This window comes from Neoarius graeffei, chromosome 9 (assembly GCF_027579695.1).
Source record: "Neoarius graeffei isolate fNeoGra1 chromosome 9, fNeoGra1.pri, whole genome shotgun sequence".
NCBI lineage: Eukaryota > Metazoa > Chordata > Actinopteri > Siluriformes > Ariidae > Neoarius > Neoarius graeffei.
Window position 1 is genome coordinate 36,582,782 of NC_083577.1, and position 13,685 is coordinate 36,596,466.

The 13,685-nt window shown below is 44.8% G+C and overlaps 1 protein-coding gene across 6 annotated transcripts in view; it reads left to right on the forward strand.

The window, feature by feature from the left end:
- The window catches only part of LOC132891633 (uncharacterized), a 152,015-nt gene that overhangs the window by 21,642 nt on the left and 116,688 nt on the right, over positions 1-13,685 (forward strand). Inside the window, exon 1 of one of the 6 annotated variants that reach the window (XM_060929403.1) lies at positions 985-1,612. The exons of 3 other annotated variants lie outside the window; for them this stretch is intronic. The gene's annotated coding sequence lies outside the window, so the exon portion shown is untranslated. Of the gene's footprint in view, positions 1-984; positions 1,613-2,000; positions 2,037-13,685 lie in introns of those variants that run through there. 2 more of the 6 variants (XM_060929405.1, XM_060929408.1) reach the window with 2 other exon arrangements.

Below are 13,685 nucleotides of genomic sequence, written 5' to 3' on the forward strand. Positions count from 1 at the left end.
ATTTCTTGAGGAATGCAACTCCGTAACTTTTGACAGATGTCTTAGCCACCCCTTTGGGTATACCCAACGAAAGCCAGCGTGTGTGGTGACATTGAGGACTGCAGGTTTCCAAGGTTGGACTGCTGCTTCTGTTAAACGACCTAAATTGCCGAATGCATGCGTCAAAGCACACACTGAGTTTTATTAAAGACCTTATACCATTTCACTTGCCCTTACCCATTCGGATCTGGAAGACGCTTTACAAAAAAGGTGAGAGCGTTCTAACATGCATTTCAGTCTGCTCGCGGCCAATCTAATCCAAGGGGCCTTTTCAACAAGTAATCTGTCGTGCAAGTTGGGCAGAAGCACGCGTCAGGCAGGCAACATGTAGGCCTACAAGTCAGTAACCTATTCAACTAACTTTCATCCGAACTTTAAGTTTTCTATGGGGTCGAGCCACCGTACCAACTCACTCGGGGAATAGGCTCATATCGGCCAAATAGGGAGACGTCTTGGAGAGAAACGTGATGCAAGATGACAGTATGTAGCCACTGCAGGTCACTTATTTTTCAGCATAAGAAAAAACCCTTTGGTTTGACACTTCGCACCCTAATTATGTTGCTTCAACGTCGCGCCCTCCATGCAATTTCAGATTGACAGACATCGCGAAGCGCAAAGGGTGGAGGCTGCATGGGTGAGGGTGATAGCAAGTGACCATAACTTTGCAGAGTAATTAAATCACAGTGCTGCGCACAGACAATGGTGTGGTTTCTTGATTATTTTGTAAAGCATGCGCTTAACTAGTCATTAACAGGAAAAGGTGTGTGATTTAGGCCCACTTTACACGGGGACGGTATAAAACAAAAACGCAAAAGCCCGTTTTTGTTCTCACTTTTTTCCGCGTCTACACGACCGTTTTCAAGGAGGAAATCTGCGTCTATACGGTGACGCATAAATGTCTCCGCTATGTCTGCACGCATGCGCAACGTCTTCCGTCTTGTCTGATCTGCACATCTGCGCCGCTGTTCTGTCAAGTTATCCTACCAAGCCTACTACGCATGCGTGAAATCCAGGAGGGTAGGAAAATTCAACAGTAGTTTTGTCCCACCGATCAGCTGGGCTGATAGAAAATCGGTGAGAATTTCACGCATTTGCCGATTTTTATGTTTTGTGCGTATTGGTCGAGTCTTTGGCCGAGTCAAATAATTTGTAATGACTTGTTTTGAATAATAAAACGGTCTGTATGAGAACTTGCTAGGATAACTTTACAGAACACCGGGTAGGAAGAAATTATAGGTAGGAAGAAATTTCAGAACACCGGCTGAGGTACTGTAGTGCTCGAGGGAGGAGCAGGAGCAAACCGAAACTCTTTTAATCTGCCTTTATTAAGTAACACTCACTCTTGTTTCGGTGAAGAAGAGAAAAGGCAGTGTCCATCTCAGCAAAATAAACCCGTTCGGCTGCTAGTTTTGTTTTCAGTCTCGGGTTTATGGTTTCACGAGCGGCTTGAATAGGCGGCGTGTGCGCGCGTGCGTGTGTGTGTGTAACTTGGCGACACCAAACTGAGGAGCTCCAGCTGGGCGGGTGAGCAGGAAAACACATCTACTGCATTAAAACACAGAGCAGCTTGAAGGTCCGTTGGATTGATGTAATCAGACATGCTCTTACTTTTTTACTTACTTTCTTACTTCCCGGGCTGGCATGTGCAGTATATGACATAGGTATGACGTAAACGCGTACCCGACGTGAGCAGATCCGAGCAGAGTTTCGCGTATTGGGTAGTTTAGACGGATACGCAACGGGGGCCGTTTTTAAACTTATCCACTTTGAAAGGCGTTTTCAATTTTATCCGTTTTTCAGCCTCGGAAACGCCGTCCTCGTGTAAACGAAAGGCACTTCTGATAAAATATTTAGTCGTTTTTACCCGACAGCGTCCTCGTGTAAACGGGCCCTTATCCTTTATCCACCCCGACTGTGCCATGCGAAGATGCATTCTGCGTCTTCAAAATTCCCCGAAGTCGGCACCGTGCTATCTGTAATCTAACTCTAAACAAACTGTAAGTTATACTGGTTAAAAGTAGGCCTATCTGAGAATGATTTTTTCCCCATTTTGAGGTAGATTTTGGGGAAGGTGTTTGTGAAGAAGGAATTAATCGCCTGTTCCAAATAGCCGCCTAGTCTCTAATATGCGCCGGGTCTCTTGGGATTGAGACAAATAATCGCCCGGGCTATTATTTGGTATTTTATGGTATACAGTAAGGATTATTTCATTTAATACTAGAATTGATTAAAAGAGGGTTTTCGCACACAAGCCATGTTCTGTTGATGACATGGTTCAGTTCATGGGGGGGGGGGGCTTGCCAGGAAATTGATGCTGATAACACATTGCTAGAGTGTGCGTGGGTATTCACACTTGACTAGTAGAATGTGTGAATGCCGGGGGCAAACAGTTTGAACATTTGAGGGATTAATATGTTTATTATTGATATGATTATAGATATGTTTGTATAATCAATAAAATAATGTTTTGTGCGAACAGTTTGTTTTTCATGACAGTATACCTACTTTTGCAGCCCTGTGTGTGTGTGGTTGCATGTATCTGAGTGATGGTGAGAATGTAGTTATGACTGAAGGAGAGACATAAAAAGGCAAAAGGGGAGAGAGTTCTAAACATTTTGTGACCAATGATTATACATTTTCCTTCACAGTTCAATGTTAAGTTTTAAAAATGCATTCTTTTAATGTCTGATTGTTCATTATTATTTGACCTTATACTAGCGCATCTCAAAATATTGGAATATTATGAAAGTAATTTTATTTCGTAATTTAATTCAAAAAGGGAAACTCTCATATACTTTGTTCATTACATATACAGTGGAGAAAACAAGTATTTGATCCCTTGCTGATTTTGTTGGTTTACCCACTAAGAAAGACTTGATCAGTCTGTAATTTTAATGGTAGGTGTATTCTAACATGTGGAGACAGAATATCAAAAAGAAAATCCAGAAAATAACTTTTAAATATCTATATTAATTTATTTGCATTTTATTGAGAAAAAGAAGTATATGATCCCCTAGTAACCATCTTGTTAAAGGATATGGGACATGGATTTTTACCTGGGCATAATTATGTATAAAGGACATAAGAAATGCCATCTAAATCACTGCAGGGCGTCAAAAATGTGAAAATCATCACATTATTCAAGTTTTTTTATACATCAGCGTATAAAACAAGGATTCGTTAATGAGCTAGGTGGTCATGTGACCCGTGACGCAACAAAAACTTTCCAAGGAGCCAGCGCTTGGGAATCTAATGTAAACAGGTTACCGAAATGGACACCATCGACAGTGACATTCCCAATGTTTCACAGAGATGTGAAGTTAGACCCTATCAATTCGAACCGATAGCTGGAAATTCACATGAACATGGATCTTGTCTTTACTCTGACGGGTCAGATGATTCTGAGAGTGAGAGTTCATTCAGCCCTCATGAAACTGAAAGCGGTCGGCTGGATAACACTTCCTGGTAAGTTAAAAACAATTCTGCTCAAAGGCTAATGATCTGTTGAAAGAAGTATTATTTTTGTATCATACATTGAAAGTTCATCATAGATCTAGCTAAAGTCCGTTGCAAGCTTTTTTTTTTTTTGCTGATATTTTTCGAGATTGATTGAGATACAATGCTTCCAGAGTCCGAGATGAAAACATTCAAAATGGCGAAACGAGTCAGAATTATGATAATCAATAATTGATACACCCAAAATTATAATACTAATCCTTACCTCGGCTATGGGTCCCCCAAATATTTTTATCCGATTAATCATATTTCAGTCTTTAATTTGGTTTATACTTGGTATTAAATATTAATTTATATCTGACAGATAAAAATATTTGTATTAACCACTCTAGGTGGGGGTTTCACCACCGCTACATGGTTCTCTGTAGCCCACTTCAGCATTGAAATTTTTGAAATTAATTTTATCAGACAAGTCATATTAAAAAGGTTTAGTATCAACAGCAACAAGAACAGATGAAGCATAAAACTGAAATGGTAAATATTGAAAAAATATCTTAACTCTACAGATATAACATCTTGTCTCTAAGTTTAGTCATTATTTAATAATTAAATATTTAAAATAATATGGTTGAAAGTCTAAGAGACTGTCCATTCTTGTCTTACACTAGTGTGAAGCCGCATAGTCAACATAGAAAATAAAAAAACGACCGTCCTACCCTAATTTTTTTTTTTTAAGGGTTGACAGGAAACACAATTTTTTTTTCTAGGCCTTTTTTTCCCCTTTTAGCATTGTGTGTTCACCTTCATTAAAATGTTTGTGAATAGTCAGTTTGAGAGTTATGACCATCTTTCCACCAAGGATGCTACACATAGGGCATTTTAACGACTAGCGAGGCACCCCAGCAACAGGAACACTTTGTGAATAGTGAGCTCAGCTGACCACCACTTCATGTCTTGCATATCTAATGAGGCCGATGTGACGTCGGATGCAACACAGCAGTTGTACCCTACTAAAAATTATCTTCAGCTTGGGGGGGGGGGGAATGGGCCATGGCCTAGTGGTTGAGAAATGCTGGTACAGGGTATTGCACTTTTTACTTATTTAATTAATTAATTTAATTAATTAATTAACTTTTATTTTTTAAATTGCACTAGGAAAGGTTGAATTTAACTTGGGAGCATAAGTTATTCCACAAAATCAAGTCATACATGAGCTGATAGCCGATGAGACATGTAGCACCGAGTTGGCTATAAGCAATATATGATGAGAGTAACTGTTTTATTCTATCCACATTCACTGGATTTTGAGAAACAGAGAATTTTTAGTTTTACTTTTTTGCAAATTTGATAAATAAAGTTGATTACAAAACGTCCGACAAAATCATTTCTGCTTAGAATGCAAACAAACCGGCAAAATGACAGGAGCAATTTGTGAAAAATGCGATAATTCTTGAAACGTAAAAAAGTAAAATAAAAAATACATTCTTGCCATCAAATACTTTTTATTCCATTTTTTTTTTTGGGGGGGGGGGTCTTCAGGGTTTTTGGTGGTTGGCAAACCAACTTAAAGGTGTATTACCACCACTGACTGGGCTGGAGTATGGAACAGAAGAAATGTGGGGGTGGGGAATTATATTCATTTAGCTATTTCTGTTTCTTTTAAATACTTGATAACGATTTCTGGGGTTTGGTTTTCGAGTAGAGTTTTTGTTTTGTCCTCGGTTGGTTCAGTAACACGCTCCATTTTGTTTTTCTCTACTTGCAGTATATGAGCTGATAGTAGTAGAGTAGCCAGTCAGAGTGCGTGATTGCTCATATCCAGTGAATGCGGATAGAAGGATTGTGGATATGCCACACTGGCAGAAATGGGGGGGTACAATAGGAGTCCATTTCTGTCACCCAAGGTCCAATCTACACTAATGTACCCCTTAGAGCTCATTATTGGACCTCAGGGTAACTGTGTACTTTTTTTTTTTTGGGCCAAAATGATACACATATTCCCAAGCAGGATACAAAGGGTACAAATAAGTACCTGAGAGGGTACTGCCCCAGTGACGAGCCATTGTACCCCTCAAGGCACAATAATAAACTTTTTATGTATTGAGAGTGCATTAACCTCGAATTTATTTAGGCACGGTCTGTTGTTTTCTGAATGATGAACACATTAGGTTTAACATGATAAAGATGGGGACAAAAGATAACGATGAAATATTCTTTAGTTATTAAACAGACTGATGAAATGACACTACTTGAAGCGTCGAAGATATCCAGCTGTGTTGAAAAGCTGTTTATTTTTCTCCACTAGAGGCCCCTAGTGTCACAATGTTTTACATGAGAGCAAAATGACATGACTGATGTATCAAATCAAAGGATTCTTTAAAGGGTCATCCATCCATCCGCGCATAGAATTGTTTGTTTGATGTAAGCTTAAACTCCCGTCCGTCCGTTTGATGTAAGCTTAAAGGATATGGGACATGGATTTTTTTCTGGACATAATTATGTATAAAGGACATAAGAAATGCCATCTAAATCACTGCAGGGCGTCAAAAATGTGAAAATCATCACATTATTCAAGTTTTTTTTATACATCAGCGTAAAACAAGGATTCGTTAATGAGCTAGGTGGTCACGTGACCCGTGACGTAACAAAAACTTTCCAAGGAGCCAGCGCTTGGGAATCTAATGTAAACAGGTTACCGAAATGGACACCATCGACAGTGACATTCCCGATGTTTCACAGAGATGTGAAGTTAGAGCTTATCAATTCGAACCGATAGCTGGAAATTCACATGAACATAGATCTTGTCTTTACTCTGACGGGTCAGATGATTCTGAGAGTGAGAGTTCATTCAGCCCTCATGAAACTGAAAGCGGTCGGATCGATAACACTTCCTGGTAAGTTAAAAACAATTCTGCTCAAAGGCTAATCTGTTGAAAGAAGTATTATTTTTGTATCATACATTGAAAGTTCATCATAGATCTAGCTAAAGTCCGTTGCAAGCAATTTTTTTTTTTGCTGATATTTTTCGAGATTGATTGAGATACAATGCTTCCAGAGTCCGAGATGAAAACATTCAAAATGGCGAAATGAGTCAGAATTATGATAATCAATAATTGATACACCCAAAATTATAATACTAATCCTTACCTCGGCTTTCAGTCGCTTAGCGCAGAGGTCTTCAACAGGGGGGGTCGCGAAATCGCACCGGATCACTCATATCAACAAAAATATTCCTGCCCTGTCCCCTGGCCTCCGTGCAGGGATGCAAACAGCGCGCCTTTCGGCGGATGCCGCCTTTTTCACGTCTGAATCGCGCAGGTCCGATTTAAAAAAAAAAAAAATAGCGATATTAATTCATGAAACATGAAGTATAAGGATGAGAAAAAAACCAGTTTAAATCGGGAAGCTGCGCACATTTGTGCAGCCTGGCGCAAATGTGCGCAGCTTCCCGATTTAAACTGTTTTTTTTCTCATCCTTATACATCCTGTTTCATGAATTAATATCGCTCAGTACCTGAGTATTAATGTTGAAAGAATCCTCAGTGAAATGGTCCGAACACAGTTTGTGGGAAACAGTAGGTGCAAAGTTTTTTCAGCAGGTGTTCTGTAAAGTTATCCTACCTCTTGGATTTGTCCTACCAAGCCTACTGCGCATGCGCGAAGCCTACTGCGCATGCGCAGGTGAGCCCACACTTTCCTCAGCTTCGGGTCCTTGGGGAATGCAAAAAAACTTACTCCAGGGCATTTCCCATTGGAATTATTGCAACCATAAGCAGCACAATACACCATGATGTCCAATGTACTTTAAAGACTATAAAAACAGTTTTCTTGTCATCCACTTCTCCATTCATCTACCTGCTTGTGCTGTGCCCGAAAGTTTTTGTTACGTATGATCACGTGACAGCGGCTCTTCCTGTTGCAAAAAATGCATATCGGAAGTCGAGCAGAAATGCCATATAATCATCACGAATATAACGATTTTGCTGAATTTAATAGATGATTTTGTATTTGTTGATGCAATTAATTCATATTTTTATTGGAAAGAAACTGATATAGCATGCTTTTATGTTTCATGTCCCATATCCTTTAATACAGACAAGTTAGACTCTCCAAATTACCTTGTCACCTAAATTGAAGACACCTGATATCACTAATGACTTGTATAAAAGCCACCTGGCCACAGAATCAATCAGTATGTCAGACTCCAAACTCTCCAACATGGGAAAGACTAAAGAGCTTTCTGTGGATTTAAGGGAGAAGATTGTAGACCTGCACAAGACCGGTATGGGCTACAAAACCAGTAGCAAGAAGCTGGGCGTTAAGGTGACAACTGTTGGTGCAATTGTGCGCAAGTACAAGACTCACAACATGATCATCAATCGACCTAGGTCTGGGGCTCCAAACAAGATCTCACCTCGTGGGGTTTCCAGGATCATGAGAACGGTGAGAAATAGACCTAATACAACATGGGCAGAGTTAGTGGATGATCTTAAAGCAGCTGGGATCACAGTCACCAAGCAAACAGTTGGTAACACTTTACACCGCAATGGTCTAACATCTTGCAGTGCTCGCAAAGTACCCCTGCTTAAGAAAGCACATGTGCAGGCCCGCCTGAACTTTGCCAATGAACATCTGAATGATTTGGAGGGTGACTGGGAGAAGGTGTTATGGTCAGATGAGACCAAAATTGAGCTCTTTGGCATCAATTCAACCTGTCGTGTCTGGAGGGAGAGACATGCTGCTTATGACCCCAAGAACACCATCCCCACTGTCAAGCATGGAGGTGGTAACATTATGCTTTGGGGGTGTTTTTCTGCACAGGGCACAGGGCTACTTCACCGTATCAATGGGAGGATGGACGGAGCCATGTACCGTAAAATCCTAAGTGAAAACCTCCTTCCCTCTGCCAGGAAGCTTAAAATGGGTTGTGGATGGGTCTTCCAGCAGGATAATGACCCAAAGCATACAGCCAAGACAACCAAGGAATGGCTGAAGAAGAAACATATCAAGGTCATGGAGTGGCCCAGCCAGTCTCCGGACCTGAATCCTATAGAAAATCTATGGAGAGAGCTGAAGCTCAGAGTTGCCAAGCGACAGCCACGGAATCTTGATGATTTAGAGGTCATTTGCAAAGAAGAGTGGACCAAAATTCCTCCTAATATGTGCAGAAACCTGGTCATCAACTACAAAAAACGTCTGACCTCTGTGCTTGCTAATAAGGGGTTTGCCACAAAGTACTAAGTCCTTTTGGCAAGAGGGTTCAAATACTTATTTTCCTCAATAAAATGCAAATAAATTAATACAAATTCTTTTAAAGTCGATTTCTTGATTTTCTTTGTGATATTCTGTCTCAGCATGTTAGACTACACCTACCATTAATACTGCAGACTGATCGAGTCTTTCTTAGTGGGTAAACCAACAAAATCAGCAAGGGATCAAATACTTGTTTTCCCCACTGTAAAGTGAAATATTTCAAGGATTTTTTGTTTTAATTTTGATGATTATAGCTTATAGCTCATGAAAATCAGAAATTGAGTATCTCAAAATATTATAATATCTTCTAATATTATGTTTTTATTTATATATAATCACGTGTGTGTGTGTGTGTGTGTGTGTGTGTGTGTGTGTGTGTGTGAGATATATTATATAATATAATATATATGGGTCTGTCTCAGAAACTGGGTGCTGTGGGGGTACCCCACTAAATATACTCCGTCAATAAACTATACGGTTTTGAATGGTGATGTTTGTTTTAATTTGAAATAAAATGATGAAAGAAATAATACAGATAAAGCTAAATCTTTGATGTGAATACTCTATTCAGAATTTGGCAAAAATTCTGCAAATTTGTGGAAAAATGGCAACTTGATCTGGGACATGATAAATGGTTGACTACGTCGCATTCCCTTAAAAAGGTTGTAGTCCACTGAAAAGTCTACAGTTATCACTAATTGTATTTTAAGTTGTAACTTTATACACCTAAGGATTGGTGCGCTCACAGAATAATCATAACCATATGTAGAGGTTCTCACGGAAGGGCAGAGCACAGAAGACGGCAGGACAGAGTTCAGGTTGATAATACGTTTTTTATTGTCACACTTTCCAGTGCACAACTAACATAACTGCAGACACACACACAACTGGCGTCTGGTTCGGGGAAGAGCTCCCTCTGCTCTTGCTCTCCCTCCTTAAGTAGGGCACGGTCACTGGGAAGACACACAAACACAGGTTAATTGATGTCAGGTGTAGTGATTCTGCCACTTACCTTCCCTGACTCCGCCCTCCTGTCACAAACCGGCGCTTGACCACGCCCCCACTGCCACATACCCCCACCGCCCGACTCAGTCCGGGCAGCTGTCCGGCCTGCAGCCGACTCCCCCCCCCCCCCCCCCCCCCTTGACGGGAGAGGAAGTCTGCCACAGCCATCTGCGCCCCTGGCCTGTGGATCACCTTGAAGTTGAAGGGTTGGAGTGCCAGATACCAACGGGTGATCCGCACATTGGCATCCTTCATGCGGTGGAGCCACTGGAGGGGCGCGTGGTCCGAACAGAGGGTGAAAGGGCGCCCCAGCAGGTAGTAACGGAGGGCGAGGACCGCCCACTTGATTGCTAAGCACTCTTTTTCGATGGTGCTGTAGCGCCCCTCACGCACTGACAGATTCCTACTGATGTACAAGACTGGGCGGTCCTCCCCCTCCACCTCCTGGGACAAAACAGCCCCCAGCCACTCTGTCCGACGCATCCTTCTGTAACATAAAGGGGAGAGAAAAGTCAGGGGAGTGTAAAAGTGGCCCCCCACACAGTGCAGCCTTTACCTCAGAAAAAGCCCGCTTGCATTGCTCTGTCCACTGGACCGGATCTGGTGCCCCCTTTTTAGTCAGATCAGTCAGAGGGCTGGTGACGTCCGAATAATTGGGTATAAACCTACGATACTAGCCAGCCAGCCCCAGGAACTGTCTCACCCCCTTTTTGGTCTTGGGCCTCGGGCAGGCCGCAATTGCTGCTGTCTTGTTAATTTGGGGATGTACCTGCCCGTTGCCCAAGTGGAAGCCCAGATACTGTACTTCCACCCGCCCAATCGCACACTTCTTCGGGTTGGCTGTGAGACCCGCTCGCGTCAGTGACCTAAGGACGGCCCTCAGATGTTCGAGGTGCCTCGGCCAGTCATTACTATAGACAATAATGTCATCGAGGTAGGCGGCCACATAGGTGGCGTGGGGGCAGAGGACCCTATCCATCAGCCGCTGAAACGTAGCGGGCGCCCCAAACAGCCCAAAAGGAAGTGTGACAAACTGGTGTAAGCTGAACGGTGTGGAAAAGGCTGTTTTTTTCTCGGGATAGTGGAGTCAAGGGGATCTGCCAATAACCCTTTGTTAAATCCAGTGTCGAATAAAAGCAAGCCGTGCCTAGTCGATTGAGCAACTCATCAATACGAGGCATTGGGTATGCATCGAATTTAGACACCGCGTTGACTTTTCTATAGTCCACACAGAACCGGACCGACCCGTCGGCCTTGGGTACCAAGACCGCCGGGCTGCTCCAGTCACTGTGGGACTCCTCGACGATGCCCATTTCGAGCATGGCCTCGAGTTCTTCCCGAACCACTTTTTTCTTGTGTTCGGGTAGCCGGTAAGGGCGGCTGCGCACTACCACCCCCGGGGGCGTCTCAATGTGGTGCTCTATGAGGTCGGTGCGTCCGGGCAGGGGCGAGAACACGTCCGAAAACTTGGTCTGCAACTGGGCGACCTCCACGAGTTGGGTTGGGGAGAGGTGGTCTCCACAGGGGACCGGAGAGGTACGCGACGCCAATGCTCCCTTTTGAACCTCTGGCCCCAGCTCTGCCTTCTACGGAACCACCGACACCTGCGCCACTGGGACCTCCTCATTCCAGAGTTTGAGCAGATTGAGGTGGTAAATCTGTAGCGCCCCACCCCTGTCCGTTCGCCTCACCTCGTAGTCGACATCCCCGACTCACCGTGTGACCTCAAAGGGTCCTTGCCACTTGGCGATCAATTAGGAGCTCGATGTGGGCAACAGTACGAGTACATTATCTCCCAGTGCAAACTCCCTAAGGCGCGTACTCTTGTTGTAGAGGCGGGTTTGCCATTCTTGGGCCTGCCGCAAATTCTCCTGGGTTAGGTGTGTGAGTGTGTGGAGTTTTGCGCACAGGTCCATAACGTATTGAATTTTGTTTTTACTTTGTGAAGGTCCCTCCTCCCAATTTTCTCACAGCACATCTAGAATGCAGCGCGGCTTACGCCCATATAATAATTCGAACGGGGAGAACCCCATGGAGGCTTGGGGGACCTCTCGCACTGATAACAACAAGGGTTCAAACCACTTATCCCAATTACGTGCGTCCTCACTTACGAATTTTTTAATTATATTCTTGAGGGTGCAATTGAACCATTCAACTATACCCTCCGTTTGTGGGTGATACACGCTGGTGCGGATCGGCTTAATCCCTAATAACCCATACAGTTCGTTCAGTGTCCGTGACATAAACGAGGTGCCTTGGTCAGTCAGAATCTCTTTCGGGATTCCAACTCGGGAGATGACGCGGGAGAGTGCCTCCACAATTCTGCGTGCCGAGATATTGCGAAGAGGCACTGCTTGCGGGTATCGCGTTGCATAGTCCACCAGAACTAATATAAAGCGGTACCCTCATGCTGACCGATCTAATGGCCCGACGAGATCCATCCCAACTCTTTCGAACGGGGTCTCGATCAATGGTAGAGGGCGCAAAGGCACTTTTGGAATGGCCGCTGGGTTTACTAACTGGCATTCGCGGCACGCCGTACACCACCTATGGACATTGCCGCGAATCCCCGGCCAATAGAATCGGGCCATTATTCGGGCTAGTGTCTTATCCTGCCCTAAGTGTCCAGCCATGGGATTAAAGTGAGCTGCCTGGAATACCAATTCCCGGCGGCTTTTTGGAATCAAAAGCTGTGTGATTTGCTCTTTCGTCTGAGTGTCCTGCGTCACTCAGTATAATCTATCTTTCATAATAGAAAAATAGGGGAAGGACGGGGTGGCGTTCGGCGGGAGCGTTTGACCATCGATTACTCTCACTTGGTCAAACGCATGCCGCAGAGTCTCATCTCATGACTGCTTTAACGGGAAATCCGCCAGGGATTCCCCGAGAGAGGGAGGAGGAGCCTGTGGCTCCTCACTCGGACGCAGAGATGATGTAGACAGCTCTGTGACAGCTGCTCCTGCCAAGGCGACACCGGGACCTCCCCCTGCTGACCTATGGCAGGACCCACTCTCCACTAAATGACTCATCAACTCCCCGAATCCCGGCCAATCAGTCCCCAAAATTATCGAGTGGGTGAGGCGAGGATTAACCGCCGCCTTCACTATAAAATTTTTCCCTCGTAAAAAAATGTGGACTGACACCAAAGGGTAGCTGTGAACATCCCCGTGCACACACAACACCTTCACCCCCTGTGCTCCCCCCAATGCCTCGTCTTGCACCAGGCTTTGGTGAATTGAGGTCTGATTACACCCAGAATCCACCAACGCCTGATATGTATCCCCTTGAACACTGACCGGTATGCGATACGCTCCGGCCCGATCGAGGGTGGCTCCTGGCGCATCGGGGATCCGAACCACTGTGCCCACCTCCATTACTGAGCACTGCTGTTGGAGGTGGCCCAGCTCCCCGCAGCGCCAGCAAACCGGCCCGGGCTTCCTCTCCGCAGCGGTGTTCTGGGGCTCACTCACCTGAGAGGGGGGAGAGACAGACACAGAAGGGAGAAACGGGAGGGCACCGCGGGTGCGGCGGGCTGGCTGGGGTGGCGCCGGCCCCCGCCTCCGCGGTAGAGGAATGGGGCGAGGACGGGACACAGGAGGGGAGAGAGAGAGAGAAGAGGCTTTCTGCTGTCCTGCCGCCGGGACAGCCGCCAAATGGTCCTCCGCCAGCTCAATGGCCTGATCCAGCGACGCCGGGCGGTGGCACTGGACCCACTCCGTGGTTCCTGCTGGCAAGCGTGCGATGAATTGTTCCAGTACCACCAGGTCAATGATCCCCTCGGCGTCGCGGTTGTCGGCCCTCAACCACCGCCAGCAGGCGTCCCAGAGTTGCTGGCCAAACGCAAACGGCCGGCCGACTTCCTCCAAGTGCAAAGTGCGGAAGCGCTGACGCTGCTGTTCGGGGGTGCGCCCCACATGCTGAAGGACGGCCCG